This window comes from Sus scrofa, chromosome 9 (genome assembly GCF_054392235.1).
Source record: "Sus scrofa isolate SSC_HxYL_T2T_F1_AM1 chromosome 9, Sscrofa_HxYL_maternal_Yorkshire_Landrace_v2.0, whole genome shotgun sequence".
Lineage (NCBI taxonomy): Eukaryota > Metazoa > Chordata > Mammalia > Artiodactyla > Suidae > Sus > Sus scrofa.
This window is the reverse complement of record NC_139391.1, coordinates 96,360,814-96,387,205: the sequence shown is the minus strand read 5'-3', so window position 1 is coordinate 96,387,205 and position 26,392 is coordinate 96,360,814. Positions and strand designations below refer to the sequence as shown.

Below are 26,392 nucleotides of genomic sequence, written 5' to 3'. Positions count from 1 at the left end.
AATGGCAGAGAAGCTTAGGATGGGAGTTGGGAATGGGACAGGGCCTTACTTATGTCCTCTCTGCCAGGAAGTGCTCAGTGCAACTCCTTCCCCACCCTTAATCTCTGAAAAAACGAAAGTGAATTGTACATAAGGCAGAGCTAAGGTGCTGACACTTTCAGAGACTTCATCCAGTTGGGAGACTGCCAGTAAACTGGCATCGAAGTCCACATCTCTTCCTGGACCTGATGACAGTTACATGCTTTAGCCTTGCTGCTTAATTGTCCCAGGAAAGGAATTCATACAACCTTAGGTATGAGACCTAAAAAAAGCTCTGTGGGGAGTTCCCGCCCTGGCGCAGTGGACACAAATCCAACTAGGAAACATGAGGTTTCCGGTTTGATCCCTGGCCTCACTCCATGGGTTGGGGACACGGCGCTGCCTTGAGCTGTGGTGTAGGTCGAAGATACAGCTCGGATCCTGCGTTGCTCTGACTCTGGCACAGGCCGGCAGTAAAAGCTCCGATTGGGTCTGTAGCCTGGGACCCTCCACATGCCGCGAGAGCGGCCCTAGAAAAGGCAAAAAGACCAAAAAAAAAAAAGCTCTGTAGGGGTCATTTTGAACAAATTAATTAATTCAGGGTTAGTTAGTCCATTTATAATGGCAGGGAACAAACAAGAACAAGGCTCTAAATTGACGTATTTTGCATTTAATACCATTCCTTAAGGTTTTGAGACCATCACTGTGTCGTCTATGGGTACTTTTTTACTAGGAAAAAAAAATTATCCACTCACACTAGAGATTGCAGAAGGAAATGAATGTCATGGTGCAATTCCAAGACATACTTCACAGTAAGGGTTGCATTTTCATAGAGCAGGGAAAAATAGAGAGGAAAATCATTTAGGACAGTGTTTCTCAAATTTGGCAATTTTCATGGACTTATTCTTGGGGGAGGGGGCTGCAAGTTTTCTTTGGTCACGTGCTAAATTTTGTGTTTTACTTTTGTTCTTACCTACACAAATGAATACACACTAGTTTGGGAAGATCTGGACAACCATCTTCCATAATGGAGCAATGCCCTGTGAACCACACCGCTAAACCAGAACTGCAGCCTGCCCATAAGGGCATGATTTTCAGGCATAATACTCAGTTTAGAAATTTTCCTTTTCCAGTTCTTGGTATTGTATCCTTTTGTCCCTTTCTCCTTCTCTACCATAACTCCCAGGGAGCCTAGCTACCTGTTTGTTGAATCCTTAAAATATTTTTAAAGTAATTTTATCAAACTTTTTAATGGTTTATCTCTTTGGCTAGGGGGAAGCAAGGGAAGTCAACAGAATAGATCCTCAAGCGGTGTGGACTCAGTTTTTTGCTGGAATTTGCAAAACCGATTTAAGTACGATCTTAGTTGTCAGAAGGTTGCTTTTTAAATGTAGAAATTCCAGAAGACAGCCTTTGAGAATGCAAATTTTGAAGAACTTGGGCTCTTTTTTTCATTTCAAATATATTAGCCAAGGAGCTCGGCTAGCTGGATATCACAGAGGATTCAATGTAAGGAAAGCACTATAATAAAAACAGCCTCTCTGCCTTGCTGGTGTTTGGTGCTATCTTTGCCCTACACCATTTCCTGCAAGTTACTGTTCAGAGCAATAGCAGTGTGCAGGAGAGCCCTGCAGGGTGGAAAGTTAAGTCATGGGCTAAGGAGTGATGAATGGATGTCAGGAGACGAAGTACAATTATCTCATGACTTAACAATGTGGACATTATGCTTTGAGAACTTTTCAGGGTTGTTTGCCTGACTATTGGGAGCAAAATAAGGCTTATGTTAGAAAATGAACATAATAAGAATGCTTCACATGGTGATTAAGACAAAAATGAAGGTAAAGCAGTTCACAGGGATGGAAGGAAGGCCCTCTGACTTGAGGTGGCCCTCATGCCTGTGGGATTCAGGGATGACCAGAGGGATGACCAGGTGAATTTCAGTACTTGTTCATGCTGACTTCGTGGTCTCAGATACCTTTGCAGAGGTCTTGGCAAGCTTGCATTTACATATAAATGCCTCTAATAGAATCACATTCTAACAGAGCCTGCTGCTGTGGAAAGGATTGCAAATGAATGGAAATAAGGGAGAAAAATTAGACTTTCTATTCAATTTCACATATTCATGTTTCCAAGACACCTAAAAGGCTCTTAGTCACAATGGACTCAAATTATAATTCTTTATTAAATACACACAGATATACAGGATACACATGCATTTAAATTATTTATGGAGTTATAGTTGATTTACAGTGTTTTAATTTCTGCTTACAGCAAATGATTCAGTTATACAAATATATGTATATATGCATTCTTTTTCATATTTTTTCCATTATGATTTATTATAGGATTTTTTTTGTGTGGTATAAGGAATTTCCTGGGTCATGGATTGAACCTGTGCAGTGGCAATGCTGGGTCTTTAACTAGCTGGGTCCTTAACCGCTAGGCCTCCAGGGAACTCCTATTTTATCTGGTCCCAAGGCTCAGAGATGAGGATGTATGTGTTTGCCCCACCCTTTTCCTTACAGTCTAGACATTAACAAGGACCCTGGGAAGGAGCACAGTGACCCTGCCGTGGGGAGCCCTAGAATCGGAACCCTCAGGGGCAGTGGGAAGCACAGAGGGAAGTCCCTGCAAGGGAAAAGAGGGCTGCAAGAAAGCCAGCAGGACTACCTTACAGCTGTACTTAAGACCGCTAGTCTTGATTTCTGTAGGCTTTAACCTGTTGCCATTAGTGCAGGGAGGTTCAGGGAAGGTGGTGGGATATGAGAGAGTGGAAGATATGCTCAGCCCTTCATGGAGTTATGTTTAACATCTGTGAAGGAAAACTAGGGTATTCCAGTACCTGCTTTACTAGAACTGTTTGATAATAGGCAGGCAGGAAGTCTAAACACTGGAGGGCTAAGAACTGACTTCTTTAGTCCGTTGGAGAGCCAGATGGGGTTGGGAGGTTCTGTGCTTGTACCTCATAACTCCATGGACAAGGCTGATCCTGGGAGCGAAGGAAGAAGTCAGTTCTGGAGCCCCTCAACCCTGGAGCTCTGGGAGTCCATCTGGGGAGTGGGAATGTGGTTATGGATGGGACCTGGTCCAGGAGAACCTGGGCTTAGGGGGCAGTGGTTCAGAACTCACTTCCCTGGAGGCGCAGCACCAGGGGTGTGGGCAGTCATGCTATGGGCTCCCCAAGTCTTTATCACCTATTGCAGTTCAGAGGGCAAAGGGAGGAAGCCAGGTGAGAGTTGCCTGGGTCTCCCTCTCCCCCTCATCCCACAAGGCAAACTACACACTCATTCTCCCTGCACGGTCCATATTTTATCACTGCTCATCCACGCAGGTCCCTGTTTTCTGGTGAATGTTTCTTTTTGGTGTCAGTAATGATCATTTAAAAATATATTCCAAATAAGATAATAAAAAGTAATAAATAAATGTAATGATATGATTACTGTCAATCACCCCTCTCTCCCTTACTGATTAAAATATTAATGGTGGGGTTGAAGGGACCCTCATTAAAAAGACACAATGGGAGTTCCCGTGGTGGCGCAGTGGTTAACGAATCCGACTAGGAACCATGAGGTTGCGGGTTTGGTCCCTGCCCTTGCTCAGTGGGTTAGCGATCCGGCGTTGCCGTGAGCTGTGGTGTAGGTTGCAGACGCGGCTCGGATCCCACGTTGCTGTGGCTCTGGCGTAGGCCGGTGGCTACAGATCCGATTCGACCCCTGGCCTGGGAACCTCCATATGCCGCGGGAGCGGCCCAAGAAATAGCAAAAAGACCAAAAAAAAAAAAAAAAAAGACACAATGACAAGTAGTTCTTTAAGGCTTCTGAAATCTCCAGCAGCAAAGTAATAGGTAATGGACTGGGGAACAAGAGAACTACTCCACAACACAGATAACTTTGGTGTGGAGAACAGACAAAGGCTAAGACTTTAGAAGTACAAAAGCTAATGATGTTGGTTCTTTATTTCATAGTATCCTCACCTCTGGACATAGTGGATGTTCATTCAATTGAATGAACCTTCTCAGGGCACTGAAGTATCTCCCTTTTAGCATTCACCCAAGTCTTCCTTCTAACATCCTAATTGCCTCCCTAATAAACAGCTCAAGTACACTTACTTTCAACTAAATCCTTCCAGGTGAATGTTTGTGACTACTCTGTTTGTCAAAGATATCTTGACTCTGATTTCAAACAAAGCCCACATACTATTGAATACTCTGCAAATATAAAAGAATGAGATAAGCCAGACTTTATAAGTGAACTAAACTTTGGAAAGCATACACCTCTTTGCAGGCAGAATTCTTCAGAAATCCTCAGCTTTTGCCCATTCACACAACTTTTCTTCATTCTGATAATTGGGAGAAAACTTTTCTGTTTCAATACTCCAAACACTGATTATTGCAGCTGCATCAAAACTTAGAAACTAGAGTTCCCATTGTGGCACAGCAGAAACGAATCTGACTAGGAACCATGAGGTTGCGTGTTCTATCCTGGCCTCACTCAGTGGGTTAAGGATCTGGCATTGCTGTGAGCTGTGGTATAGGCCGGCAGCTGTAGCTCTGATTCGACCCCCAGCCTGGGGACTTCCTTATACCTCAGGTGCGGCCCTAAAAAGCAAAAACAGAAAGAAAAAAAGCCTTTAGAAACTATGTAATCCAATTCTCTCAATAAATAAGGGAATTGAGTTCTCTAGGTCTACTTCTAGTTAAAAGTGGTAGAACCAAAGAGCACGTTTCTAGACCCTCAGGTTAGTGACATTTCCTTCCAAAAGGGAACTGTTTCTGCTAGAGACAGAAAGGTGAGGGATGTACTCTCTTGAGACCTATTAAAGCTACCCCCTCAGTTACTGGGAATAAACACACACTGAAAAGAAAGAATGAGTTAGAACTATTTATATACACAAACATGGCAATATTTCCAAACACTCATGAATTAGAAAAGCAGTTGCCAAATTGTACAGAGTGTGAGTCCATGTATGCGAACCAAAATGGATAGTGTTTATTTTCATATGGACAGTCGGAAGGATGCGTTCCACCTTGGTAATAGTCCTTACCTCTGGGGAGGGCTCTAGAATTGGGGTTAGTGGTCAAAGGAGAGTTTGTCCTTACCTGTATTGTATTGTTTTTGTCTTTTTTTTTTTTTTTTTTTGACACATCCTTGGCATATGGAATTTCCTGGGCCAAGAATTGAATCAGAGCTGCCCTTGCAGCAATGCTGGGCTGGGGACTGAACCTACACCTCCACAGTGACCAGAGCCACTGCAGTGGGATTCTTAACCCACGGTACCACAGCGGGAACTCCTGTATTATTTGTATTTTTATGAGGAAAATCTACACATCAATTGAGAATTAGTTTGAAAAAGTACCTTTTTTTATTGTGCTCTATGTCACTCTGATGGCTTTATTTCTATCACTATGGATCACGCATGGAAGAACTCAGCTTGTTACCTTCGACCCAGGGCAATGCCTAGATTAAACCTAGGGGTGACAGTCTGGCACAGAAGGAGAGAAGGTGTGTTTGTGGTTTTAATTTTTATCTTCCCCAGAACCATCCATTGCCTTTGTAACTGAGCAGGACCACCTGCCTCTTGTTTGTAGAAAAATTTTAGCCTCCTAGGCCTTCCCCGAGTTTCAAAGAATAAATTTAATCAGAGGAGTGAGAAGAATGCAGAAGCAAAGGGAAACAGTCAAGCAAGACAAAATAATAATACTTTAGCCATTGAACAAAGTCAAGGACTTTTAGTTCCTCCTCAAGGGGTATGGATAATATTCTGAGCCAAATCCCTTGAGCTGTTTTGCAGAGACGGAAGCCCCCACCAGGTGGAAGAGATTAACTGCACGCTGCTCACAAGCCCATAGCCCAGACCAGCTGGAACCAGAAAGTTGGTGACGTTCACCCAATTATCTCACCACCAACCAATCAGAAGAACATCCATGAGCTGATCACGCGCTCCGCAACCCCCTCCTTCACCCTGTCTTTAAAAACATTTCCCTGAAAGCTGTAGGGAGTTGGGGCTTCTGGAGAATTAGCTGCTTGCTTTCCTTGCTTGGCGTCTCTTGGATAAAGACTTTCCTTTATCAACACTGTGTCGGTAGTTTGGTCTTATTGCGAGAGGGCGCGTAGACCCAAGTTTGGTTCGGTTACACCTCCGTCATTTTGATCACCATCGCACACTTTGACCTCAGGTCAGACCAAACTCCTTGGGTATAATAATGCTGCTGCTGCTGCTAATAATAATAACTAAATATGCAAATCTGCTAATAAAAATAACAATAACTGTGCTCTTTGAGCACTAACTGCAACCCAGACCCTCTGCTAAGCACCTTTGTGGGTCATCATCCTTGTTCCGTCTTCATAACCACTTTGTGAGGTAAGTGCTGTTTTTATGCCCACTTTAGAGCTGAGGAACTTGAAGTTTCAATGACCCTTCAAATTCTAATCAACACTCCTTTTGTTGGTGATATGTTTGTGATTTTCAAGAATCTCAGTTGTTGGAGTTCCCATTGTGGCTCAGTGGAAACGAATCTGACTAGTATCCATGAGGGCGCAGCTTTGATCCCTGGCCTTGCTCAGTGGGTTAAGGATCTGATCTGGCTGTGGCTGTGGCCAGCAGCTGTGGCTCCGATTTGACCCCTAACCGGGGAGACTCCTCGGGTGCAGCCCTAAAAAAGACCCCGCAAAAAAGTATATGAGTTGTTGATGGCCTTTTAAGCAAGACTCCAGTATGGGAAGGTTAACTGCTATGCTGCAGGAGATCCTGCTCTTTGGCCCTTACAGGACGTACCTTTGTTGTTTTCCTTTTTGCTTATTGTACAATCGCTTTAGGGTTGAATGAATTATATTAAGAAGCTTTGAAATTATAGCACTCCTTGATTAAGAAGCCACAGTGTTTTCTGTCATTTACTCCTTAATGACTTAAAATTAATTTGGGACATTCTTAATTTTTCCACATCTGGGTTATACTTACAGGAGAGAAGTATAGCATAGAGATAGCCGGAGCCCCTAGACTTAGAAGAAAGTCCTGCTCCTTTCTCACTACGATTTTCTCCTCCTATTACAGTTTGGTAACAATTTAAAAATTCCTCTATGCCCAGTAGTTTCAGGTCCCATAAGTACCTTCTTAGGATTTTCTCAGACTTCGAAATGGAAAATGTTTAGCTGCGTAGGTAATTAAATTGTTGCAGAGCAACTACTCAAACTAATTAATACATTTGTTCAGAAAGCCTGAGAGCACCTCATACTCGCCTCAGTTATGTAAATTCTGGGAGGATGTTCTAGAAACGTCTAATAACAAAAGTACTTATTATTTTTCTTTTTGCTCAGGGATGATTTCCTTTTACCTTCTGAGGTAGAATTTCTTAAATGGGGACAATAGGCCTTTTAAATATTGTCACAATGGTCTACAATATAACCTATAACTCCTACGCACACTGCAAATATTTCTTTAAATTGTAGAGGAAAATGAGCTGGTTTCTTTAAATCTTCAGAAAGAACTTTAATTGGTAGGCAATTTTATAACTCAATATCAACAAAGCTACCGTTCTGATTCCTGATAGAGGGAAAAAGAAATCCTGTTTCCTTATAACAAGGCAAAAGGAAATGCTTATTTTATTCCTAATGATTTACGTAACTAGAATAAAAGCTTTTCTCTCAAAAAAAATAAGAAATCAGTGACCCTGACTGCAGCCATGTGGTGGGTAGAGCCTGGGGTTGATCTGACTCTAGCAGCTGTGCTTGGGTACAGGTGTCAGTAATTCTTGCAAAAAGACATTGTGACCGCCAGGGTCTGTAGGAGGGGTGCCTCTGAGTTGGAAAATACGATTGGTTTAAACTGGAACCCGCTGTGTGTTTCTGGAGAGATCTTGTGTCTAGTCTGGTTCCCCTTTGTTTCTTGCTTGAACTCCTTGGAGCCTTTTAATTTAAGGTTTCAGTTGCCTCTGGGATGCTAAATCCAGTACATCCTTCCATTGGCAATGGAGTGAGGGGGAACTAGTCCTCTTTGGAGAGTAAAAACCCTTCTCACAATGACTTCCCAGGTACCAGTTTCTCTTCCTGAAAACAACAATAACCATAAGAAACATCCCTTAAAAGAAAGAAAGACTGCTTCCCTGGCAGTGAGTGAATAATCCCTTTTCTCTTCTAATATTGAGTTTGGATTTCAGTTTTGTTAAAAGTGTAGAAAGTGTAGCGTGAAAATTCTGAAATGATTTTTTTTATAGTTTATGTAGAACTAAGGTAGTTTTTAGAAAGCTTAAAAAAAAAAAAAAAAAAAAAAGGAGTTCCCATCATGGCTCAGCAGAAACGAATCTGACTAGTACCCATGAGGACGAAGTTTCAATCCCTGGCCTCGCAAGTGGGTTAAGGATCCAGGCATTGCTGTGAGCTATAGTGTAAGTCACAGATGCAGCTCGGATCTGGCATTGCTGTGGCTGTGGTGTAGGCCAGCGGCTACAGCTCTGATTCGACCCCTAGCCTGGGAACCTCCATATGCTGCAGGTGCAGCACTAAAAAGACAAAAACAAAAACCAAAGAAAATAAGAGTTTTCTCCCCACCCTCCACTTCTCCCCAAACTTTGGGAGTTATTTTCTTATTTCTCTCTTGATGACCAAATCATCTCAATTCAGCCTGGAAAGTTTGAGCTAGACCACTAGGATCTTTGGAGATATTCAAACATATACTTAAGTATATACTACGTATGTATATATGTATAGCTCTATAACATTATGTGTGTGTGTGTACGCGCCACTTGTGAAGTACCATAAAATTCTTGTCCCATTCTCAAGAACCATCAAGTGTCTGCCTAGTGGTAAATTGGCTTTTTCAACTCTTGCTGATTCCTGCTTAGGGAAACCACCTCAAAGTTGTATTAATATTTCCGTATACTTTGTGAATATATTTCTTCTGAAAAGAAAAACTCTGAGTTCCCATTGTGGCACGGTGGAAATGAATCAACTTGTATCCACGAGGATGCAGGTTCGATCCCTGGCTTCCCTCAGTGGGTCAGGGATCCAGCGTTGCAGTGGCTATGGTGTAGGCTGGTGGCCACAGCTCCAATTTGACCCCTAGCCTAGGAACTTCCATATTTTGCAGATGAGGCCCTAAAAAGCAGAAAAAAAGAAAAACTCCTGGAGTTCCCGTCATGGCTCAGTGGTTAACGAATCTGACTAGGAACCATGAGGTTTCGGGTTCAATCCCTGGCCTTGCTCAGTGGGTTAAGGATCTGGCGTTGCCAAGAGCTGATGAGCTGTGGTACAGATTGCAGACGCGGCTCGGATCCTGCATTGCTGTGGCTCTGGTGTAGGCCAGTGGCTACAGCTCCGATTAGACTCCTAGCCTGGGAACCTCCATATGCCATGGGAGCAGCTCTAGAAAAGGCAAAAAGATAAAAAATAAATTAAAAGAAAAAGGAAAAACTCCTCCTGCTCCTTTTTTGTCCATGTGGTGTCACTTGTGTGTGCATCAAAGATGAAGCTTCACTTGTCCCTTTTATTCTTTGTCCTGCAAGCTCAGGGCCTGCTGCTACTGCCATGTTCTTCAACTTGGAAATACAGAAAATGGGCTCATTTCTGGAGATCCCAGCGCAGTGCACTGAAGGAGGGTGGGGAATATAGCAGACATGAGCCCTGCCCTCATGGGGTTTATGTCACACCCTGCCACCGACAAGATCGCTCAGCTCTGCCAAACTCCCCAGTTACCAGGGCAACAGCACTTTGAAATGGGTAAGGAGGTCTGACAAATGTGCGGTATCACACCAGCTCCTGCAAACAAAGCCATTTATTTTAGGCTGAAGCATTTGCAGCAAAATTTAAATAATTTATCTGAAATGTGTCAGATTGAATGCTTTATGATATTTTTTTGGCTTTCTTTGGTAGAACATTTATACAGTAAAAGCTTTGGTATCTTAGATTTCTCAACTAACTGCCATTCACTGCAAATGAGATGTAGGGACTAAACAGAGAGACAGTCCCAGAATCTGAGCTTGTCTAAGAGAAATGTTAATAGGTCATTACTGAAGTGAATCAGGACCTCAAAGATTTTTTTTTTACTCAATGCTCTAAGGTCTTAGGACAGAAATAACAAAAGGAGGGTTTGCTGGGCCACAGCTACAGCTAAATGTTCCCCATTATGAACCAAAGAAATGGAAACATTTCTGATCCCACCCTCCCTCACCCAAGAAAAAATACTGAATCCTGAAATTCCCATTAAAAAGCAGAATCCTTTTGGCTAGCTTGGTATTGCTCTTGGAAAGAGGGCCAGTCAATCTAGGAGGACCAGCCCCAAACTTGGGCTTGGTTTTAACCCTTAGTAGTATTCATCCCTGCTGGGCCTGGCGGGCACAGTTTGCCAAGGGGATTGAGGCACCGCAGATGAGCATCAAATCTGGAGAGACGAGTTCCCTCATGGCTCAGCGAGGGATCGGCGTTGTCACATCTGTGACTCTGGTTACAGGTTTAGTCCCTGGCCCTGGAATTTCTGCATGACCCAGGCATGGCCAAAAACAAACAAAAAAAAGCCTGGAGGAAGAAAGAGAAAGATGCCCAGTGGGCAATCATGTCCGGAAAGGCCTGCAGAGCCTAAGAGAGCCCTCTGGGTTGCACAGAGGCATCTGGGTTGCTCTTCAGCTCTGCAGAGGGCAGCTCTTATTTGCCTGTAAGTGCTTTCTGATACATTTTGAAACATAAAATCAAGCTTTCTTCTTTAAGAATCTTAACAAGGAGTTCCTTCCTGGCTCAGTGGGTTAAGAGTCCACTGTTTTCACTCCTGGGGTTGGAGTTCAATTTCTGACCTTCCTACTCCTGCATGATGCAGGTGCCAACCAAAAAACCATTTTTTTTTTTTTTTGACTTTTTAAGGCTTCACCCACGACACGTGGAGGTTCCCAGGCTAGGGATCGAATCTGAGCTGTAGCCGCGACAGGAGATCCTAGCTGGGTCTGCGACCTATACCACAGCTCACAGCAGTGCCAGATCCTTATCCCACTGATCAAGGCCAGGGATTGAACCCACATCCTCATGGATACCAGTTGGATTCATTTTCACTGCACCACAATGGCATCTCCCTGACCAATCTTCTACCTAGCCTCTGGGAGTCCAGTGGGGGATCCAGACTTTCTTGTTACCTGTGTTCGAAAAGCAGAATGTTAAAGTTTTAGAAATTCCTTGTTTTCTCTCTATTTAGTGGTAACTTGGTCATTAGCAAAAGCAAGCATTTGCTTCTTGGGGGTGTGTTTGTGAAAACATGATGAAAATTTTATGACTTTCATTAGTTAACTCTAAGCTTAAAAAATGTGCCCTTTTGAAAAATTAAAGTTGGAGTTCCCGAGGTGGCACAGCAGAAACAAATCCCACTAGGAACCATGAGGTTGCAGGTTTGATCCCAGGCCTCACTCAGTGGGTTAAAGATCCAGCGTTCAGCATTGCCATGAGCTGTGGTGTAGGTCACCTACTCAGCTCAGATCTGGTGTTGCTGTGGCTGTGGTGTAGACTGGCAGCTACGGCTCTGATTAGACCCCTAGCCTGGGAACCTCCATATGCTGTGGATGTGGCCCTCAAAAAGACAAAAGCCAAAAAAAAGAAAAAAAGAAAAAGTTAGACAAATAACATGTTGAAGATGGAGAAATTACTTATACCAGTGCTTACACCGTTGTTCCTGGATTGAATGGTGACACAGATAATTTAGTCAAAACATATCTTTAACCATTTTTTGAGTGTAAGTTTGTGAATCTCTGATTATAGCTGGCTGAAAATTTCCTCCCAAATAATGGGTTTTGAGCGTAAATAATCAGCCTCCATCTTTCAACAGCAATTGCTCTTGCTATGACTTTATTCATACACAATAAAGTCCTTCTAATAGATTATGCAGTTAATTTTCTGCAGTTGAAATGAAAGGAATACTAGTGGCTTTAGAGGAATCCAATTGGAATTGAGTTAAACCACATTGACTTCTCCCACTTTATGACCATACTATAGTAGATTAAATGTATTTTTCATTATTTGAAATCTTTTGTTCTCAGCATGTAGTAATGGTGGGAGAATCAAATGACACTGAAAATTGTGGAAATGAGGAAAAACAGACTAGAATTGCAAGCACCAGGCAAGTGAAGAGAGAAGGGTCGTTGAGGTGAGACTCTGGTTAGACATTAGTAAGCTCTACTTGAGAAAGGGGGCATGCTGCCCCTGCGGGGTGATCCTGCTATATTTACAGCAGCAATGTAAAACTGTAAAGTTCCTCTGGGCACAGTGGTTTTAAGTAAAATGAGAGGTTAAAAAAATAAGCAAAGATATTCAAGCAACATTTTGTCCTTCATGCAACAATGTTCTGTAAAAATCTCAGTTGATTTCATTAATTTAAATGTCATACAACAATTAGCTTTGCTTTCCCATCTCTCTTTCGGAGTGTGGTACATCTGAATTTTCATTTGTGCCATATATTAGATTACACATATAAGTGATACCATATGGTATTTGTTTGTTTCTGACTTCACTTAGAATGAGAGTCTCTAGTTCCATCCATGTTGCTGCAAATGGGTATTATTTTCTTCTTTTTTTGTCCAAGTAGTGTTCCATTGTGTATATGTACCACATCTTCTTAATCCATTCATTCATCTGTCTATAGACATTTAGGTTTTTTCCATATCTTGGCTACTGTGAATATTGCTGCAGTGAACATTCAGGTGCATATATTTTTTTCAATGAAAGTTTTATCCAGATAGATGCCCAGGAGTGGGATTGCTGGATCATATGGTAGTTCTATGTTTAGTTTTCTGGGGTACCCCTGTTTTCCATAGGGGTTTTATCAATTTACACTCCCACCAACAGCGTAGGAGGGTTCCCTTTTCTTCAAACACTCTCCAGCACTTGGTATTTGTAGACTTATTAATGATGGCCATTCTGACCAGTGTGATGTGGTAGCTCAATGAAGTTTTGACTTGCATTTCTCTGAAACTTAGCATTTTTTCATGTACCTTTTGGCCATCCATATGTTTTCTTTGGAGAAATGTCTGTTCAGGTCCTCTCCCATTTTTCAATTGGGTGGGTTTTGTTTGTTTGTTTTGCTGTTGAATTGTATGTGTTGTTTGTATATTTTGGAGATTAGGCCCTTGTTGGTTGCATGATTTGAAACTGGTTTTTTCCCATTCTGTAGGTTCTTTTTTTTTTTTTTTTTTATGGTTTCCTTTGCTGTGCAAAAGGTCGTAAATTTGTTTAGGTCCTGTTCATTAGTTTTTGCTTTTATTTCTGTTGCTTTGGGAGACGGACCTAAGAAAACACTTGTATGGTTGATGTCTGAGAATGTTTTGTCTGTGTTCTCGTCTGGGATTTTTATGGTAACTTGTCTTATAAAGTTTTTAAGCCATTTTGAGTTTATTTTTGTGCATGGTGTGAAGATGGGTTCCAGTTTCATTGAGTTACATGCAACTGTCTAGTTTTCCCAGCACCACTTGCTGAAGAGACTGTTTTTTTCTTGTTTTGTATTCTTGCCTCCTTTGTCAAAGATTAATTGGCCATGGGTGTCTGGGTTTATTTCTGGGATCTCTATTCTGTTCCATTGGTCAGTATGTCTTTGTACCAGTGCCATGCTGTCTTAATTACTGTAGCTTTGTAATGTTGCCTGAAGTCTGGGAGAGTTATGTCTCCTTCTTAGTTTTTTTTCCTCAGGATTGCTTTGGCAATTCTGGATCTTTTATGGTTCCGTATAAATTTTGGGGTTGTTTTTTCTAGTTCTGTGAAAAAAATACCATGGGAATTTGATAGGAATTGCATTGAATTTGTAGATCGCTTTGGGTAGTCTAGCCATTTTAACAATATTAATTCTTCCAAACCAGGAGCATGGAATATCTTTCTATTTCTTTGATTCCTCTTTAGTTTCCTTGATTAATGTTTTATAGTTCTCAGCCTATAAATCTTTCAACTCCTTGGTTAGGTTTATTCCTAGGTATTTAATTTTGGGGGATGTGATTTTTAAAAGGTATTGTATTTTGATATTCCTTTTCTAATAATTTCCTTGTTAGTATACAGAAATGCCAACCAATTTCTGAATGTTAATCTTGTATCCTGCTACTTTGCCAAATTAATTGATCACTTCCAGTTGTTTTTGTGTGGAGTCCTTAGGGTTTTCTATATATAGTATCATGTCATCTGCATAGAGTGACAGTTTGACCTCTTCTCTTCCAATTTGGATACATTTTATTCCTTTTGTTTGCCTGATTGCTGAGGCTAGGATTTCCATTACTATGTGGAATAAAAGTGGTGAGAATGGGCATTCTTGTCTTGTTCCAGATTTTAGCAGAAAGGCTTTCAGCTTTTTTCCATTGAGTATTATATTGACTGAGAGATTGTCATAAATGGCTGTAATTATGTTAAGGAATGTTCCCTCTATACCCACTTTGGTGAAGAGTTTTTAATCATGAATGGATCTTAGATTTTTGTCAAATGCTTTTTCTGCTTCTATTGAGATGATCATGTGGTTTTTGACTTTTCTTTTGTTAATGTGATGTATGACATTGATTGATTTGTGTATGTTGAACCATCCTTGCAAACTTGGGATGAATCCCATTTGATCGTGGTGTATGGTCTTTTTTATATGGTGTTGGATTTGGTTGGCTAAAATTTTGTTGAGAATTTTTGTGTCTATATTCACTAAAGATATTTACCTATAATTTTCCTTTTTACAGTATCTTGGTCTGGTTTGGGTACTAGGCTAATGGTGGCTTCACAGACTGTCTTTGGGAGTATTCCTTCTTCAACCTTTTGGAAAAGCTTAAGAAGGATGGGTATAAGTTCTTCTTTGTATGTTTGGTAGAATTTGCCTGTGAAGCCATCTGGTCCTGGACTTTGATTTATAAGGAGTGTTTTTATTACATATTCAATTTCATTTCTAGTGATCGGTCTGTTCAATTGATCTGTTTTTCTTGATTCAGTTTTGGTGGACTGTTTGTCTATAGAAAGTTGTCCATTTCTTCTAGGTTGTCAAATTTGTTGGTGTATAAGTGTTTATAGTATTCTCTTACACTTTTTTTTTAACATTTGTACAGTGTCTGTTGAGATTTCTCCTTTTGCATTTCTTACTTTGTTTGAGTTCTTTATCTTCTTGGTGAGTCTGGCTAGAGGTTTGTTTATTTATTTATTTGTCTTTTTGCCATTTTTCTTGGGCCGCTCTTGCAGCATATGGAGGTTCCCAGGCTAGAGGTCAAATCAAAGCTGTAGCTGCTGGCCTACACCAGAGCCACAGCAACTCGGGATCCAAGCCGCGTCTGCAACCTACACCACAGCTCACGGCAACACCTGATCCTTAACCCACTGAGCAAGGCCAGGGATCGAACCCGCAACCTCATGGTTCCTACTCAGATTTGTTAACCACTGAACCTTGATGGGAACTCTGTTTTTTTTTTTTTTTTTTTTAATTTTGTTTACCCTTTTCAAAGAACCAGCTCTTGGTTTTATTGATTTTTTTTTCCTATTTTTTTTTTTGAATCTCTATTTTATTGATTTCCTCTCTGATCTTTATGATTTCTTTCCTTCTGCAGACTTGAGGTTTTGTTCTTCTTCTAATTCTTTGAGGTGGTGGGTTAAGTTGTCAGTTTGTGATTTTTCTTTTTTGTGGGAGGCCTGTATCCCTATGAACTTCCCTCTGAGCACTGCTTTTGCAGCATCCCATAGATTTTGAATGGTTGTGTTTTCATTATCATTTGTCTCAAGGTATTTTTTAATTTCCTTTTTTTATTTCCTCATTGACCCTTTAGTTTTTTAGTAGCATGTTGTTTAGTCTCCACATAGACATTTTTTCTTATTTCTTTTCCTGGGGTTTATTTCTAGTTTCATGCCATTGTGGTCAGAGAAGACACTTGAAATTATTTCTATACTCTTACATTTATTGAGGGTATTTTTGTGCCCCAGTATGTGGTCAATCCTTGAGAATGTTCCATGTGCATTTGAAAGGAATGTATATTCTGATTTTTTTTTTCAGATGCAATGTCCTGAAGATGTCAGTAAAGTCTAACTTTTTCATTGTGTCATTTAGGATCTCTTGCCTTATTGATTTTCTGTCTAGAGGTCTGTCCATTGATGGAAGTGGGGTGTTAAATTCTCCTCCTATTATTGTATTCCCATCAATTCCTCATTTTACATCTGTTAGTATTTGTTGTATGCATTTGGGTGTTCCTATAATAGGGACATATATATTCACAATTGTAATATCCTCTTCTTGAATGGATCCTTTTATCATTAAATAGTGTCCTTCTTTGTTTGTCGTTATGACCTCTGTTTTAAAGTCTATTTTGTCTGATATGAGTATTACAACTCCTGTTTTCCTATTCACATGAAGTATCTTTTTCCATCCCCTCACTTTCAATTTATATATATCCTTTGCCCTAAGGTAAGTCTCTGTGGGCAGCATATTGTAGGTTCTTGCTTTTTTATCCAATCTGCCACTCTGTGTCTTTTGATTGAAGCATTTAGTCCATTGACATTTAAGGTAATTATTGATGAATATGTATTTATTGCCATTTTATTTTTATTATTTATTTAATTATTTATTTATTTATTTTCATCTTTTTGCGTTTTCTAGGGCTGCTCCCACAGCATATGGAGATTCCCAGGCTAGGGGTCTAATTGAAGCTGTAGCCGCTGGCCTACACTAGAGCCACAGCAACACGGGATCCAAGCCACGTCTGTGACCTACACCACAGCTCACGGCAATGCTGGATCCTTAATCCACTGAGCAAGGCCAGGGATCGAACCTGCAGCCTCGTGATTCCTAGTCTGATTTGTTAACCACTGAGCCATGATGGGAACTCCTGTATTTATTGCCATTTTAAACCATGTTTTCCAATTGATTCTATGTTTCTCCTTTGTTCCTTTCTTTCTTTGATTGGATGATTTCATTTATTTTACGCTTGTGTCTTCCTCTTTAATTTTTTTGAATGTAATGTTTGGTTTTATTTGTGGTTGCTCTGTTTTTCAAGTATGTTAACCCCTACCTATATCTGCTTGCTTTAGCCTGATAGTCATATAGGCTCAAACACAGTCTTAAAAAAAAAAAAAGAGTCCCGATTTTCTTACTTAGTTTCCCCACATTTTATGATTTTGAAGTCCTTTTTTAGCAGCTTCATGTTTGTCTCTTTGCTACCTTTTGTTTATTGTTGCTTTAACAGTAGGGGTTTTGTTTTGTTTTTTCCTTTTAGATCTGTATACTGGCTATTTAAATGATTACTTTCCAGTTATGATTTCCTCCATCCTGTTTCTTCTTACTTCTTTTTTATTTAGAGGAGCCCTTTCAGTATTTCTTTGAGAATGGGTTTAGTATTGCTGTACTCTTAGTTTTGGTTTTTTGGAGAAAAATCTTTATTTCTCCTATTTTAAAAGATATTCTTGCTGGGTAGATTCTAGGTTGTAAATTTTTCCCTTTTAGAGCTCTGAAAATAGCTTTCCACTGTCTTATGCTTGCAGTGTTTCTGTAGAGAAATCAGCTGATAGCTTTATGGGGGTTCCCCTATAATTAACACTGTTTTTCTCTTGCCACCTTTAGAAACCTCTCTTTATCTTTAACTTTTGCCATTTTTATTATAATGTCTTATTATATTATGTTATACTATGTCATATTATATCATATATTATATATACATGATATATATGATATATAATATATGACATATCATATATTATGTCATATTATAATATAATATGTCTGGGCCTGTTTGGGTTCAATTTCTTTGGGGCTGTCTGTGCTTCCTGTATCTTGATATCTGTTTCCTTTTGATTTGGAAAGTTTTCAGCCATAATTCCTTCAAATATATTTTCAAACCCCTTTCCTTTCTCTTCCCCTTCTGGAATCTCTATTATGCATAGTTTGGCCTGCTTTATATCATCCCAAAGATTTCTTAAATTGCTTTGATGTTTTTTCATTTGGTTTTCCGTCTCCTGTCCTGATTAGGTGATTTCCAGTATTCTAGCTTCCAAGTCAATAATTCGTTCCTCTGCATTACTCATTTCACTCTTTAGTGCCTTTGGCACAGCTTGTATCTGTGTAAATGAATTTTCTAATTTTCTTTGGTTCTTCCTTCTATTTTCTAGTTCCTTTCTGAAGTAATCTGCATCACTGTTCATATCTGCTCTTAAATCCTTCATATCCCCTCTTAATTCCTTCAGTATTTTCACTGTCTCCTTTTTGAATTCAGTATCTGTTAGACCACAGAGGTATCTTTCATTTTTTGCAACTTCAGGTGAATTCTCCTATTCTTTCAACTGGGAATGATTCTTGAATGATTCTTTTTTTTTTTTTTTTTTTTTTTTGTATTTTGCCATTTGTTGGGCAGCTCCCGCGGCATATGGAGGTTCCCAGGCTAGGGGTCTAATCGGAGCTGTTGATGCCAGCCTATGCCAGAGCCACAGCAATGTGGGATCCGAGCCGCGTCTGTGACCTACACCACATCTCACGGCAATGCCGGATCGTTAACCCACTGAGCAAGGGCAGGGATCGAACCCGCAACCTCATGGTTCCTAGTCAGATTCGTTAACCTCTGCGCCACGACGGCAACTCCTGATTCTTCATTTTGCTTATATTTTTCTTATTCTCTGAGTGTAGGGTAAGCAACTACAGTAGTCTTAGAGGGCTATTTATATGTGTGAGTACCCCTGGGCATTTTGTTATGGCTTATTTTTTGTTTTTAGGGTCCTATGCATGCTTGAGAGTGACAAAGGGCCCACAGCAAGGTGGTGCATGCTGCTCCTAGTTGCAGGATCTTGGGAAGTGGCAGTGATCCTCAGGCAGATGTAGGTGGTGCCAGGAGTATTTGGCAGTGGCAGCAGCAGGGTGTATTCATTCCCAGGGAGTGAGAGTAGTAATGGGTGGTACTTGGTTGCAGTGCCCTCCCGTACTGACCTCTGAGGTGACTGGGTCCGTAGGTAGTGCCTGTTCACTGACCCCTGGTGGAGGCAGGCCACACCCACCTCTGGAGACTGAGATGATTGAGTTTGCCCCCTCCACCTGCAGGTGTCACAAGAGGTGCCCCATCATACTTAGCCTGTGCAGGAGTTGCTGCCACCCATAGCCCACACAAGAGGGGGCCATTACCCATAGCCTGCACAAAAGTGCCTTCCCCCCCCCATCCACACCCTCCAAGAGTCCGTAGAGGGCAGAGAAAGATACTCTTATGGCCATCTGCCCCTCCTCCTCTTACCTTCTCCAGCAATGGTGCTTTTCTTCTCATGTGGGCCCAGATCTCTTCCCATGTTCCCTTGGCTGTGGTGCACTGCTCCTAAACCCTTGGTGCATGACTCCCTAGCCCCTCAGGCTATCTTCACACAGCCAACCCTATTCCTCTCCCTGGAACTGACTTCCAGAACCTGTGTGTCAGGTCCCAGCCCCCACCCAAGCATCTCATGCTGTGATATCTTAGGAGATGGTTCCAATGGTCTCTGTGGCTCTCTGTCTAGTTTTCCCTTCTCAGTCCAGCTGCTGCACTTTTCTCTGAAGCTTTGCTGTTCCTCTTTCTTGCCTGATCACCCCATCAGGAGGCTTCCCAGGGTGTGGGTTCTTTTCCTCTTTCACAGGTCCCTCTCCGTAGTGTTAGTCCCATCTTGATTCCTTTCTCTCTCTCTCTCTTTTTTTTTCCCCCTTTTGTTTTACCCAGTTATGTGGAGGGTTTCTTGCCCTTTTTGGAGGTTTTAGGTCTTCTGCCAGCGTTGAGATGTTCTGTGTGAATTTTTCAACATGTAGATGGATTTTTTTTTTTTTTTTGTCTTTTTTGCTATTTCTTTGGGCTGCTCCCGTGGCATATGGAGGTTCCCAGGCAAGGGGTCTCATCGGAGCTGTAGCCACCGGCCTACGCCAGAGCCACAGCAACACAGGATCCGAGCCGCGTCTGCAACCTACACCACAGCTCACGGCAACACCGGATCCTTAACCCACTGAGCAAGGGCAGGGATTGAACCCGCGACCTCATGGTTCCTAGTCAGATTCGTTAACCACTGCGCCACAATGGGAACTCTGGATTTTTTTTTTTTAATGTGTTTGTGTGAGAAGGTGAACACCATATTTTAACTCCTTCGCTATCTCTATCCCACTCCCTGGTTTGTTGTACAAATCAGTTCTTTTGTATCATGACTCCACATATAAGTGATATCATATGATATCACTGAATTATTGACTGAAAATGATAGCCTCTAGGTCCATCCATGTTGCTGCAAATGGCATTATTTTGTTCTTTTTTATGGCTGAGTAATACTCCATTGTATATACGTACCATATCCTCTTTATCCAGTTCTCCATCATGACACATTTAGGTTGCTTCCATGTCTTGGCTATTGCAGATAGTGCTGCATTGAACATTGGGGTGCATGTATCTTTTCAAATAATGGTTTTCTCTGGATATATGTCCAGGAATGGGATTGCTGGATCACATGGTAGTTCTATTTTTAGTTTTTTTAAGGACAACTATACTTCAATAAAAAATTTTAAAAAAACATAGTAAGCTATCACCTTATACCTGTTAGTATGTGAATATTATTATTATTATTATATTGGAAAAAAGGAAAAGAAAGCAAAATCTTTCCCAGGTTCCTCCAGGAGACTTCTGCTTCCACCTCAGTGGCTAGAATAATCAGAGGCTGATCCTAGCTACAGGTGGTCTTGGAAATGCCATCACAATAAGTGACTTTCCTCATCTGTGATTTCACTCCATAGGGCTAGGGATCCACTGTCTCCCCAAACAAGATGGACATTTTGTTAATGAGAAAAAGGGAAAATGGCAGCTACTTTCCATTTTCTGAACAGTTGCCCTTTTTCTCTAGAGAGGAAATGGTTCTATTTCACTAGGTAGTAGAAATGATTTTAAATGAAAGTAAAGCTGGAACTCATTTTTTACTGTATCCTGTTGCTGTTTTTAGCAGAAAGGCAAATGATGCCCAACAGAGACTTTAGGTTTCTTGTCTTCCTGCACAGGGTGTCTTTTTAGCTCAGTGAAATAGAAAATTTAACCATCCTTGAAAATGATCTTTTGTTTCCAAGTTTGATAATACATTTCAACATACAGTTTATTTATTTATTTATATATTTTTTAATTTACTCAAATGAATTTATCACATCTGTAGTACCATACAGTTTACTTTAAAAGATTTTTCTCCTTACAGGGACATTATGCAGCAGGGTAGAATATATACTACTATTCATTGTATTTTTTATGTTAGTGTCTCTTTCTTTCTGTCTTTCTTTCCTTTTATCTTTTTCAAGGTTGAATTGGAGCTGCAGCTGCCAGCCTAGGCCACGACCACAGCAACACAGGACCCAAGCCACATCTGCAATCTGTGCCTCAGCTTGTAGCAATGCTGGATCCTTAACCCACTGAGTGAGGCCAAGGATCAGACACACATCCTCATGGATACTAGTCAGGTTCTTAACCTGCTGAGCCTCAAGTGGAACTTAGCGTATTTTTAGTCACAGTTGATCTACTGTCCACTGTGTGCAAGGCTCTTTTAATAGATGACTTACATGTTCTCTCATTTATGCAGGAAGGATCCTGCCTGTTACAGAAAGTTCCGATTCAGTCTGAGTCATTGGACTTAATAAGGAAAGAGAAAACTGAAAGCTTTCAGCAATTGTTACTAATTTCTACTTTCTCCCCAACCTGTGTGAGGCCAATATAAGATAATCTTAATATCTGGGCTGTTAAAATGGAAGTCCATTTATTGATCATAGCAAGTAATCACCATAACTAGAGTTCCTTCCTGTCCTCTCCCCTAGCCTTTGGTCTAAGTGTAGGCTTTTAGAAAGACTGCTGCACATTCATTGTAGATGTATTGAAATAAATTCCCAGACTGGTGAGGGACACCTAACCGTCACTGAGCTGTAATCGTGTTCCTTGGGAGGCAGGCATAGAATTGCCTGACTTGGGCTCAGGTCTCTGAGTGTCCAGAGGTCCCTAACCACCACGATGGCACATTTGTCTAATGATTTAGCATTTGGTGTTGATGGCTGGCATTGTGATGAAATATATCATGGCTTGCTATCCCCTGTTTCTGAGTAATCTCTGGGATATGGCTGGCTGTGACAATGACTGGCACACAGAGGCTCTGTAACAGGGCTGGTTAGGAGCAGGCCCAATAGCCCCACTTCTTTACTCTGTCGATCAGTGCCTCTGGCAGCCTCCTTGATGCAAGTATCTTATTGGGGCTGCACCTGTAGCCTATGGCTGCCTGTCTCCCTGCAGTGATCCCAGGAGATGACGCATTGCTGATGAAGCTATTCAACTGTTCTACCTCCAAACTTGGACTTAACCCTTAGAATACATATTTTGAGTGATTTTCGCCAGTGTTTTATATGAAGCATTTCTTTTCTATTTAACTCTAGTAAAGATACAGCACTTGTTTAAAAAAAAAAAAAAGACCAATGTCCTGGAGGATGCAAGAGAGAGGTGTGGTGAGGAGTTGACTTTCCTGTGGCCCATGGAAACAGGAGGTGAAAGTGGAGCCACAGATGTGGGCAGGTGTGGTGATGGGAACTCAAGAAGTCCTCTTCCACTGTTTTTATATCTTTAGTTACATAGCAAACAAGACCATCAGCTCAGGGTGAGGGTGGGAATTGTTCTAAGAGAGAAATGAGGAGAGTAGGGAAGTAAGTGGACTGTATGAGGATCGGGCAGCCTAAGGCCTCACTTAGGGTTTGTGATATGAATTTGAAGTGAGGTCAGCCAGCCACAGGTAATAACCCCTGGCTAGACCTCTCACCTGGCTGGGCCAGATGGAAGATCCAGTAAAGTTCCAGGGAATTCCTGATGTAAGAGGCCTACTCCCAAGAAGTTCTTGCTAGCAGCTGGGGGCCAGTGGGGCCAGTCTGTAGCAGACTGTGGTACCAGTCAGAGACCCTGCTCTTCGGTGCAGTCACTGTCACTGGAAGGTTTGTCCAGTGCTGGGCTGTGATGTGGACAGCAAAATTCTGGTGCTGGCAGGCATTGCTGAGGTGGTGAAGAATGCTGGTGCACCTGGGGAAAGGCCACACGGTTGGTGATCTCCACGGCACCAGTCTTCCAGCACTGAGGTCGGTGGCTGGGTGGTGCTCCTATGTCAGGAGATGATATGTACAACTTAGATGTCTGTCCTCAGCGCCTTATGCTGCCCTTTGGGTTTCAGAAAGCCTCTTAAGTGACTTGCCATAGATGAATACATGAAAAGTGAAAACATGAAACCACCACTCAATGCAAAAACTAGGATGTAGCCAGCACCCAAGAAGTCCCTTGTGGGGTACTTCTCAATCATACCCATTCCTCACCAAGGAGAAGTAGCCAGAAGCCTCACTTTCCTTGCTTTTCTCTATAGTCTCACCATTGCTGTAGGCATCCCTAAGTTATACAGTTGGCATTGATTTCAAGTTTAGTTTGAACTTTCCATAAATGAAGGCTTACCATATGTGTTCTATTGTGTCTTGCATCTTATGTTCCTCATTAAGTTTGTAATCCCATGTTTTTGCAAGCAGCCCTGAGCTACTATTTTTCATTGCTGTATAGTATTTCATTGTATAATAAACCAGTTTATTAGTTTTTTCAAAGGCCCAGGTTTTGGCCTTATCACGCTTTTATTTTTTATTTTTTTATTTTTTTAGTTGTTGTTGTTGTTGTTGTTGTTGTTGTTGTTGTTGTTTTTGTTGCTATTTCTTGGGCCACTCCCGCGGCATATGGAGGTTCCCAGGCTAGGGGTTGAATCGGAGCTGTAGCCACCGGCCTACACCAGAGCCACAGCAACGCGGGATCCGAGCCGCGTCTGCAACCTACACCACAGCTCACGGCAACGCCGGATCGTTAACCCACTGAGCAAGGGCAGGGACCGAACCTGCAACCTCATGGTTCCTAGTCGCATTCGTTAACCACTGCGCCATGACGGGAACTCCTTATCACGCTTTTAATTGTTCATTTTTCTAGTTCATTAATTCTACCTTTATTACTGATTTTCTTTTATTTTCTTTGGGTTTAATTTGCTGTTCCTTTTCTAACTTTTTTTTTGTTAGAGGGCCACACCAGTGGCATATGGAAGTTCCTGAGCTGGGGTCAGATCAGAACTGCAGCTGCTGGCCTATGCCACAGCCATAGCAAATCCAGATCCAAACCTCATCTGCAACCTACACCTCAGCTTGAGACAGTGCTGGATCCTTAACCTGCTGAGTGAAGCCAGGGACCTAATCTGCATCCTCACAGACACTGTGTTGGTTCTTAACCTGCTGAGCCACAATGAGAACTCCCTAACTTTTTAATACAGATAGCTCATTAAACTCAGCCTTCCTTTTCTAATACATACATTTAAAACTATAAACTTCTCTTTAAGCAGTATCTTGATTGCCTTTGACAAGTTTTGATATACTTTGTTTGAAATATTTTATAATATCCTTTATGATTGCTGGTTTGACCTACAGATTATTTAGGAATGTATTCCTTAATTCACAAACAGGAGAAATTTCTAATTTTCTTTCTTACTAATTTTAGTTTAATTGCCTTAAAGTCACAGAACATTCTCTGTATGTTTCAATATTTTGAAATTAAAGTTTACTTTAAGGTCCATTATCCGGTTATTTTGTCAGTTTCTACAAATGTTTCATGTGCTTAAAAAGCATGTGTATTCTGAAGTTGTCAAGTACACTGTTTTTTGTGTAACCTTTACAGGACACACACATATATACAATATATAAAATATGTATTCTTTGCATATATTTATATTTTTTGCTTGTTCTATCAGTTACAAAGAAGGAGGTGGTGAGTTAAAATCTCCCACAGTAATTCTATTTGCTCCTTCCTTCCCTCCTTCCTTCCTTTCCTCCCTCCCTCCTTTCTGATAACTTATGATATATTTAAGCTAAATCTCTCATGTTATTTTGTGTTTTCTATTTGCATAGCCCATTTTATGTTTCTTTTTCTCCTTTATTTTTGTTCTTACCATGTTTCCCTCAATTTATCTTTCTGTGATTTATTGTGGGTTTTTCTTCAGACATACCTACCGTTAACTAATTTTCTTTAATTATAATCTACTATAGAGTCTATCAGTTGAATTTTTAATTTCTATTGCTAGATTTTTTTATTCCTAAATTTCCTCTTTACTTCTTTTCAAATGGAAAATGTTTTTTTATAGTTTGCAATTCCCTGTTCAGATTGACAGATTTGGCATTTATTTCTCTAAATATAGTAAGCACTATTATTTTATAGCCTGTGCTTGGTAATGTATTTTTATTTTATTTTATATTTTTTTGTCTTTTTGCCTTTTCTTGAGCCGCTCCCATGGCATATAGAGGTTCCCAAGGCTAGGGGTCTGATCGGAGCTGTAGCCACCAGCCTATACCAGAGCCACAGCATCACAGGATCTGCGCCGTGTCTGTGACCCACACCACGTCTCACGGAGTCGTAGCTCAGCTTAAGGTAGGAACGTTTTTACTCACGTCTTTTGTGAGCGGAGACTTCCATCATCTGACTTTCTGAGGTGACTAAAACTGCATTTCTCTTTCACAGCTCTTCTGAATCAGAAAATATCTCAGGGTAACCTGCACTTAATTCTCAGGCTCCTCATGTTGTCCAAGTGTTCATCTGATATTTTCTCATGGGCTTCTTGTCTCTTGGGTGGTTTTTTTTGTTGTTGTTGTTGGTTGTTTTTGTCTTTTTTTTTTTTTGCCTTTTCTAGGGCCTCTCCCTCAGCATATGGAGGTTCCCAGGCTAGGGGTCTAATTGGAGCTGTAGCCGCTGGCCTACACCAGAGCCACAGCAACACGGGATCCGAGCCGCGTCTGCAACATACGCCACAGCTCACAGCAACGCCAGATCCTTAACCCACTGAGCAAGGCCAGGGATTGAACCCGCAACCTCATGGTTCCTAGTGGGGTTCGTTAACCACTGTGCCATGGCGGGAACTCCCCTTGGGTGTTGTAATATTTTAAAATCTGTCTAGCTTTTAAAAATTATAACTGTGTTAAAAATGTTATAGCTGTACTCATAAAAGTCTAAATTTGGAACTTCTGGTTGTAAATCCTACATATTACCTGTCCTATGTGAGAAACGCATCTTTGTGAACTTTTGCTTCATCTTTTAGGTAAATGATTAGAACATGCTTTGCTTCTCCTGTCTTGCAGGGAGACTGAATGTGACCCTGACTGTGAAATCTGTGTTCCTGATAGAATTATATAGATACAATCTTCTACTAATAGCAGCACTTTGGCTTAGTGGTGGCTGGATCTGTATTAATATTTTGGGTCTTAATTGGTGACTGGATCGACAGGAAACCAAAAAAGAAAGGTAATACATAATTATATGATAACAGATGACCTCACTAGCTTTTTTGGCATATTTAGTGAAATAAAATACAGATATGAATGAACTTAATAGCAATAGGATGTAATTTTTAAAAACTAGAGAAGAGTTAAA

At 41.0% G+C, this 26,392-nt stretch overlaps 1 long non-coding RNA gene across 13 annotated transcripts in view; it reads left to right on the top strand.

Moving 5' to 3' along the window:
• The first annotated feature begins 6,012 nt into the window (after window positions 1–6,012).
• Window positions 6,013–26,392, top strand: part of LOC106507850 (uncharacterized) — an 80,498-nt gene continuing 60,118 nt past the window's right edge. For all 13 annotated transcript variants that reach the window (XR_014815948.1, XR_014815949.1, XR_001304153.3 and 10 more), the window contains exons 1-2: window positions 6,013–6,378; window positions 26,101–26,263. This is a non-coding gene — a long non-coding RNA (uncharacterized LOC106507850). The remainder of the gene's footprint in view (window positions 6,379–26,100; window positions 26,264–26,392) is intronic.